Below are 9,844 nucleotides of genomic sequence, written 5' to 3' on the forward strand. Positions count from 1 at the left end.
ACATTGAAATATATTATATTGTCATATCGAGAAATTACATAATGATGAAAAACGCTCATTTATTTTACTTGACTCTTATTAGTTTTCAACATTTTCTTATATTTTATTAATGCAGTCGTTTTGGTAAACAAGCGCATTTACACAAGAAAATAATAATCGAGATGATAATAAAAACTGTTCATTCAAGCAGCCTAATTGAAATAAATTTATAAATCCTCTATTATGGGCCGAAAAATTCTTTCGGCGACACTGCTGTTACTTGTTTTTTGTTGTTGTTAGTGTGACCATCGGTGTTTTACGAACACCGTAGCAAATGATACGAATCATCGCCAATAATATTTATAATATTTCCGATAGGAAAGCCATGTAAAATTATTATATTATTAAAATTAATTAATTAGACCACCGCTGGTTCTGGAAATGTAGATACATATATAATGAGCGTAGTTTAATTTATATGGTACATAATAAATTATAATAATATATTATATAGCTTATATTCAATATACTGGATAATTTTTTGAAATTATTATATAGATGTATTAGACATTTTTTTTTTTTTTTACCTTAAAGTATCATCACTGCTTAAAAATAACGTGATGATAAAACTTAAAAACTTTAAAATCAGCTGTTTCGTAAAGTTATTCTTAGTAACTTTAGACCACTTTTATTTCGAATATCACAAAAATTCAACGAGAAAAGGTAAAGGTAGCAAGATAAAAGGATTACCATCTATTTTAAACACAAACAAAGTATAGTAGGTATATAAATTGTATTCTTTGATTCTTTAAGGTTGGCGTTGAATATCTCATGGTAAAAAGTTTCATTAGAATGCGTTTTGAGCGGAACTTTGTAACGGTGCACGTTTTTAACTACTCCACGCAACAATTACGTGCTCTGGCAGAAGTCTAAGCAAGAAAACCCATCGTTTGAAGTAATATAAAGTATAATAATTCACTTAAACATTCCAAACACTGTTTGAACAAGTTTCGACGCCTCGTGAAGTGATTTTATATAAAACCAGATGAACGAATACCTACCTAATATTAAAACGACAGCCCTGCTGCAACTGACAGGCAATCGGATTACTGTTGTACGAGTTACATTATTACTACTAATATATATATATATATATATATATCTGTGGTAGGTATACTTATTTACCTTATACAATACCGCGCTCGTACATAATACTTTAATACATAGGTATAGTATTGTCGGTGACTCGTATAAATGAAATTGTCAATGATATTGGTCATTGTCGCCGACGACCGAATGCATTCATATAAAATATAGCAAAACCGATACGAAAACAACAATGATAAAAATAATAATGATAGAATACAAGGAAAGCCACCTGTAGTGGGCAATATTCCTTCGTGAGTCGGTCATTTTATCGACAAAGTCCTTCTCGATATATTATACAATAAAATAAATGTATCATACTATCTACAGTTATATATTTTTCAATACTTTTATGTAGATTTACGATACCGGAAAAACGGTTGTCCTATTTTTCGCGCCATTTACGAAGTCAAAAACGGACATGCGTTACGAACTTAAATCGATATTTTTTACTCAAACAATTTTTATCTTTCGACTGCAATGACATAAACTATATTCAATTTTTATGTATTTATTGTTTTTTTTTTATTATTCAAACTTTTAAAACATAAGGGTGCATCTCGAAAGACGTTACAATAATGCAATATAATATACTTTATTATAAAGACTTTAAAAGTTTATAAGGTGAGGCGTTTAGTTATGTAGTATTATAATTCGTTAGATAAATAACTATATCAAATATTTGAGATAATGTAACGATTAAAATTTACTATGTGGATCGATTATTTGATAAGCATTATATATTTATATAAACATTTAATGTGGGTACAAAACTATAAGATTAAAAAAAAGGAGAAGACATTATAAATCCTAGTAAAAGGCATATAATATTTATTAAAATCATCTAAAAATTATTTTTAGTCTTTTAGCTTAATAAACATAATTATATATATATATATATATTAAATTATGTTAGCTGTAGCAGCCAGCTAAGCTACAGCATTGTACAGATTGTACTCGATTTAAATTGTAATATTTGTTAATTTATGATTTTATATTTAAGAACGACAATAAACAAAATTAATAATTTTCTCATAAACAATTATGATTAAAAGAAATCAAATAACTCAAACTGCTGTTTAGTTGTAGCCACTGTAGGTATCATTTTATCATTGAATGGGTCACTGTAATCAATGTGTTAAATTTTAATTCAATAATAAGTCATTGTACACGGCTAAAAAATGATTCTGATTGGAAACGCTATATCAGTTTATACATTTAAAGATATTTTATTTCACATTATATTTCAGTTTACAATTGATTTTTCTATTAGTAATACACGGCAGGCTGAACTAATTTTTATCAAAAACAAATTGTATATTAAGTTGATAGTGATTATTTTAATATTATTTAATATAGCATTATGTCTATAAAATATTTATACAAATTTTTGGTGAAAACTTCAAGTCTATTTGTACAATAAAAACTGGTGATTTTGTTAAAGACAAAATTTTATTATTGTTTAAATATTCTAATTTTAAATATTATTGAATATTTCTAAATCACTAGAAGATACCAACTAAATTCAATTGATACCAGAAACTACGCTTAAAGTTTCAGATCTAAGCATTTTAGTGCTTTAGAAAGTGATGACTGACACACATATTATATATATAAATAAATAAACATATATCATTGTAAATTAAATATACATTCACGATTCACCGCAACGATTGCGCATTTTAGCGCAACGTTCAGATTCTAAAACAGCCAAATAAAATTGTCAATAATATCCATTATACGTTCAATCAGTCGATTATAATGAAAAGCGCCTATGTGACTACGACATCCACACTAGAGTGTGCGAATGGCTGTTGCATTATTTAAAATTACCCTATATTGTACCTACTTCTGAACCTAGGTTATAAACCTAGATTTAATATTATTAAGTTTATAACCTTATAAACCAAAAATATCCTCTGAAAAACTAAAAAAAATATTTATTTTTTCAAGTCTTAAAAGTAATAAATAAAAAAATAACAGAATATAACAATTTGGCATAGTACGTCTTCAATTTTTATTGTGTGATAATATGATCGTGACTTTTAAAGTATACCTATAATATTTATTTATTATTTCAGAATGATGAAATATATTTATAGGTATTACATTTTATAGGAGAAAAGTTTAACGAATTATGTATACAACCAAAATTATAAATACATAAAAACTTGATATAAAAACTTTGTTTTTAGTCATAAATGTATACGTAATTTTTTATAATCAAAAATTAAATTATTTTAAAATTGTTTTTAAGTATATTAATATATAATATAATATACAAAAAATACAAATGTAATATAAGTATTCATCATATTTATAGATAAACTATAGGGGTGAGTAAATGGAAAATATTCAATAATAAAATAGATATAGATCTATTTAATTTTTATTTTTTATTGGATCTGTAATAGCTAATTAATTTATTTGTTCAAGTAGGTATCTATTATTAATGTGGTACATTATCATAAATCCGTGGCTATATACCATTTATATGAATATTTAAAATCTATCCGATGTCACATTTTATGAGATTCTTAAAATTTTTTTCTCTAATTATATAATTTTCTTTATTTGTATATATAAATTATATATTTTTTAATAAATTTCACCGTCAGTATTACGAAATATTTTCAGTTTAGGTCATGATTTCTGTAAATGGCGATTACAAATGGCCTCTCGAGTTACAAACAGGCGCACTTGAACAGATGCCATACCCATAATAATTACCGGGACGTGATACAAGAAAAACGACATAATAATTGAAAGTATTTTATTTGCTTTCTTCACAATAGCTCACAATCTAGTTTTCATTGTCGTATATACAGGTGACCGAGAAAACGGATAGTCATAGGCAATACAACAATAAAGATAGAATTATATGGTTGGGGTAACAGACGTACCTATAGACATTTTTTTGATTGATTATCTACAACGTCGTCATCGGCAATTTGTTCGAAATGTCAAGTACGTCTTGTGCATTTAATTCAAAACATTTAGTCATAATTTTGCCATTTTCAAACACAATGCTTGTGCAGTAATTACGTTAAAATGTATTTTCTTGGTTAAAGTTCGTACCAATACAATACTTAAACAGTAAGCAGGGACTATTAATGTTTTATTTTATAATTATGAGATATTTATGAAAATTAATGTTATAACTTATGTCTTATATTAGTATAACGTATTACCATCTTAGAAAATTAATTTTTACTTTTAAACCAATAAATTCCTTTTTAATGTATAACTACCTTAATATTTTACACGATATTAAAAAGTTATTAAAAACAGTCGTTTTATGTATTTTAGACGAATATTCATAACAATTTTAATTATAATTTATTTTATTTTATTTTACATTGATCACAATAATTGTAATAATTATATTATATTATATACGCATATATCTCAGTAAATATTGTTGGAATGTTTCTGGAAATTCAAGGATTTAATATTTGGAGTATATACCTTATAAGAAAAATAAAATTATGGCTATTTTTTTTTTAATACAAAAATGAGCTAGTTAATTTTAACCAGTATTAATAAGTTGGCAATGACGATTGATTAAATATAAATTCATAAAAAATGTGAGGAATTTGCCAGTAATCATTTACACACAAGGTATATGGTTAGTATTCAAGGCTGGAGGATGAATTATTATTATTATTTTTTTTTTAAACTAGTTTGAGTTGAATTTAATGTTTTCTTTTTTAATATTGGAAAGGAACTTAATTAAGATATAGTTTTTTAAAAGGAAACTAAAAGTTTAGTATTAACTATTTAAGTTAATTAATACAACCTAGGTATGTGATATTTTTTTTCACCATAACAAATTTATTAAAATTTACTGCGGCTTACTTTGATCTCAAATTTCAAACTCAGCTAATACGTTGAACGCTATATGATCCTAAAATAGAACTTATTTTTACTGGTGTGAATATTTCAATGCAAAAATTAATTAATCATAGAGCAAAATATTCTAACTGGATAAAATAATACATTTTCCTATTTATAATTCCATTTGATTAATTTTGTTTAACTGAAACATCCAAACAACATATTTAATTTATTATTATTATTATTATTATTATTATTATTATTATTATAGTAAATTAAATATTTTAAACAACCCTGTCACGTTTAAAATAAATCTGTATAGTCTTAAATCACACCGAGTCGTGTTATTGTAACTTGAAAAAAGACTAGACTCGTCAATCGTAGTAATTCTTTATTACTTACATTTCAAAAGTCAGTTAATTAAGTCAAAAGCATTGCGGGGAAAGAAAAACAACTTTTAACTCGTAAACTCATTAATACCCGATTTTCCTGTTAACAGCGGATAAATACAATAAGTAATGACGTCTTAGTATTGTTGCAATACAAATTGTATGGTCGCGAAAATCGGCCGGACCCACTGTTGCGCGCGCCTTAGGTAGATACCTAAAGAGTTGACGTCGTCCGGACTCGTCGTTGTTGTAATTGTTGTAATAACAGGTGCATATTAATATTGTGATAACCGTGATATTGTGGTCCACACATAACATTGTAAACGCTGTTGAAACGTGGCGTACCAGTGACAACCACTCGCCGTGGGTTGTCGCAACAACATAATAATAATACGGTTATTAAACGTCAAACATGTTCGTGGTAGTCACTATTATGTTTTAGTCATTATTATTATTATTATTATTATTATGTTTTAATTTTAATGCAATCTCTACTTATTGTTGTTACATAGATTTACTTGTGTATTAATTAGGAGTTTAAAGATTTCAAATATTGCTTAAGTAATTTAAAGTTAATCTTTATCACCTTTTCCTTTTTAAGTTTTAAATATTATATTGTATACTATATCAACTCATCTACCTCGCCACAAGCCCTACTTAATGAGGTAGATTAAAAATAATAATATATTGTTACATTTCTAGTTTTAACTTATACATTTTTTATGTATAATATAATGTATTATATTTTCTTAAAAAAATAAAAAATTATAGATCTAATAGCTGCACATATTCGTGCACGCCTATATCTAAATCTAATTCTATTTATATATATATATTATACAATATATATGTATATATACATAATACGAGCATCGTGCATACATTGAATTACCGATATCGGAATGTAGGCAACTGCAGAGTATAATACGTATACAGAGCGATTCACTTAACGCCCGGTTGCACCAAATATTTACACAGATAAACTCGTTTAACTAAAGTTAAAATAAAATCTGTTGCGAAAACCATGTTCAAAATTTTATCTGTTAAAATTTTACTTTATCACCAGTTAAATTAGAGGGCGATTTATCGCCGTGTAAAATTTTATGTATGGTTAAATTTCGTTATCAATGTTTTGTCTAATATTGATAAATATATTATTCTATATTTTTATTTCATTATAATATTATATTGTGTTTTGTTATAATAGATTTTTAATTAGTTTTTTTGTGTTTCTAATTTAAATATTTTATAAATTAATTTTTGTTCTTTATGAGTACTTCATTAGTATGATTGGGCAACAATCTTAAATTTAACAAACGTAAATTAATCATTAGATTAAAATTTAACACGAGGAAAATAATTTACTGATAGATAACGACTAGGAAAATAATAAAAAAATAAAAAATAAATAAATAATGATTTATCAAAATTATTTAAAGACTATATTTTTACAGATCAAGCGTTTTATTATTCTCGAAAAATTGTACAAATTAAAACAATATTGATAGATATTAATATAAATTACTTAAGTTTTCAAATCATCATAGCCCGCATATTATCTTCCAGACCTATAGTTAAGGTTAAATATCTCAAAAACTACTCGTTTGAATTTTGATCTAGATTTATCAAAATTTCCAACAAAAAAATATCTTTTCTTAAAACTGTACAGGAAAATAGTGATTCTGTGGAAAAATAATTAATTTTAATAGCATAAAAATGTAAAAGTATTTGAAAATATGGCACTATATGTTTCAATTTTCAAAAGTTCCAAAATCAGAATTTGAATAAATTCATTATAAAATGGAAAAAACTGGAGTGAATCGCCCTGTATAATAATAATAATAATAATAATAATGATATGTAATATCTACCTATTTTTCATGTGTGTGTGTGTATTTGAACTTGTTATATACATATCGCACCGATTTCGCCGGCCTGAGCACTTAACACTTGACACGGATCTTTTGGTGTCAGGAAAACCGTCTATAGGTCTTACCAACCGGACAAGGTTATACAAACGCGGCCGGCCACGTACACTCATATACTAATATTGTATTTTAGTAATATTATATTATTATGTTATACCTAATATTATTATTATTGTTGTACTGTTTCCCCGTTCCCGTCGGATTTCGTCACGCCGAACATAACGCCCGCGCCCAAGACGAGTCAGCGGTGTAAAATATTGGGTTAGGTACACAACCGTAGATATATATTCCATAATACCAATTATAGTATTATTATGTTATAGACATTCGGGTATCTCTAAGTGGTATTCAAATCAAAATCGGCAAATCTACTGGTCCTGGAGCGTATAATTTGTTAAGCTAATTCAATTCGATAAATTCTTGGTAAACGAAAAATATACAATTTACATAGTTCGAATGCTTCAACCAAAGTTTTATCATAAGTAATCTTTTAAGTTTTAAATTTTTATTTTTACAAAATATTATTAAATTTGGTTATTACTTTTATTGAATGTTACTTTTGTTATTTGTTTCAAGTATTTATTGTAATTAATATCGGTTTTAGTTTGTCTGTTATTAGTTTTTAAATAATATTTTAAATTGGTTCCAATCCATTTATAAATTAATAAATAAATAAAAAATTGTACTTATACGAATAGAAAACAAATGTAGAACGAATATAATTTTACTAGTTTTATAAACTTATAAGTAAAAGTATTTCAATTTTAAGATTAGAAGAATATAATTGTGTTAAAACATAAATTGAAGTATTACTGATCTAGTACCTAATTAAATTATAATAATTATTATTAAGTATTAGTATAGTGTAGACGACTGCAGGCTGTTATTTTGTACTAACGACGAGTTATCGTATTATTTCGTAGTATTTTGCGTTACATATTATTTTATATTATATATAATAGAATTAAACCTAAAGTCGTAAAAAACTTTTTAATTTTGTTATATTTATAGAAATATTGCGTATTTATTATAATAATATACAAGGTTAAAAATGTAATATTTTGTTAAGAATCTTTAAAACCGTCTATAAAGGAGAAGAGACGTATCTACCACCACTACTCTCCAGTCCATGTACTGTAAAAATGAGTAAGATCAATATTATTTGTGACTATATACTCATTTAAAAAAAAATATATGAAACACTCAAAGATACTTTATTTAATTTACTTAGTTGGTTACATTTTAATTTATAATATAGCTTCTTAAGAATATTTACAATAATAATAAATGAAACCAGCTCAATTCGTAAAACTGTGTTCCAACTTTCAAAATTATTTATTTTTTATAGGAATATAAATCCTAATTTACCAAAACCCTCATAATATGTTATCAAAAAATATATAACTTATTTTACACATTAAATCATTATGTTTAAAAAAAAGTTTTTAATTATTTTCATTTGGTCAACATTATACGTAAATATTAATTTAATATAATATTATTAAAAGAAAATATTACATTAATTACTTAAACAAAATATTATAAATAACTATACAACATTAATCTATATTCTGACTCAACTGATCAACTATAATATTAGTGTTAAAGTAAAATACTGAATTAGTTAATTTAAACTTAAAAGTTCGTAATTTTTTAAAACTTTGTATATTTTACATTAATATTTATTTATTGATGAAATAATAAAAGTTCCACATTTTACTAATATATACCTGCTAATTAAGATTATTTTCAATGAAATTTTTATTTTTAATACAATTTAATATAATATATACTATGATATAATATAGAGTATAACCGTATAAGTATGTTTTTACTAATTAATATCAATAAAATGTATGATTTTGAATTCTTAACCATAGATTGTAGGTGCTTACCCACTTATATGGGATTATTTTTTTTTAAATATGATGTATACTTTTATAATAAAATAAATGAATAATGATAAATTAAACTATAAGCAATATTAATTGGATGTACACAATTGTATTTTTTTTTTATTCAATAAATATTTAAATATGATATAAAAATCAATAATTTAATATAACTAAAAAAAAAATGGTTTTAGAATTCTAATAAAATGATTAATGAGAGTATTATTTTAAGATACTATTAGAATTATTAAGTTTTTCTTTTATGAAAATTAATAATATAATTTCCTAGTCATATAATAATACTAAACCAATTTTTATATTTTAAATTTAAATTATGGTAGTAACGAGGTTGTATCTATTTGATAATTGGGATGATGATGAGATTGAAACCACTCTTTTTTATGAATTAAATGTTTAAGTTGTATATTTTCTATGCATGGAATGGTTATAAACTTCGTTGTTTAGCAGTCAATCAACATGTACTAATATCAGATGGATGGCACGTTATTTCTCAACTAAAAAAATTTAATATTTTAAACTGTAATATTATATCAAGAAATATAGAATCATTTTAAACCATAGAAAGTTTTCTTATTTTAAAGTTTACTAACAAAATATTATATTGTAATATTACATTATTCGATTAGGGTTATTTTGTAATTTTGTTTTGAAA

The sequence above is a fragment of the Rhopalosiphum padi genome, chromosome 4 (assembly GCF_020882245.1).
Source record: "Rhopalosiphum padi isolate XX-2018 chromosome 4, ASM2088224v1, whole genome shotgun sequence".
NCBI lineage: Eukaryota > Metazoa > Arthropoda > Insecta > Hemiptera > Aphididae > Rhopalosiphum > Rhopalosiphum padi.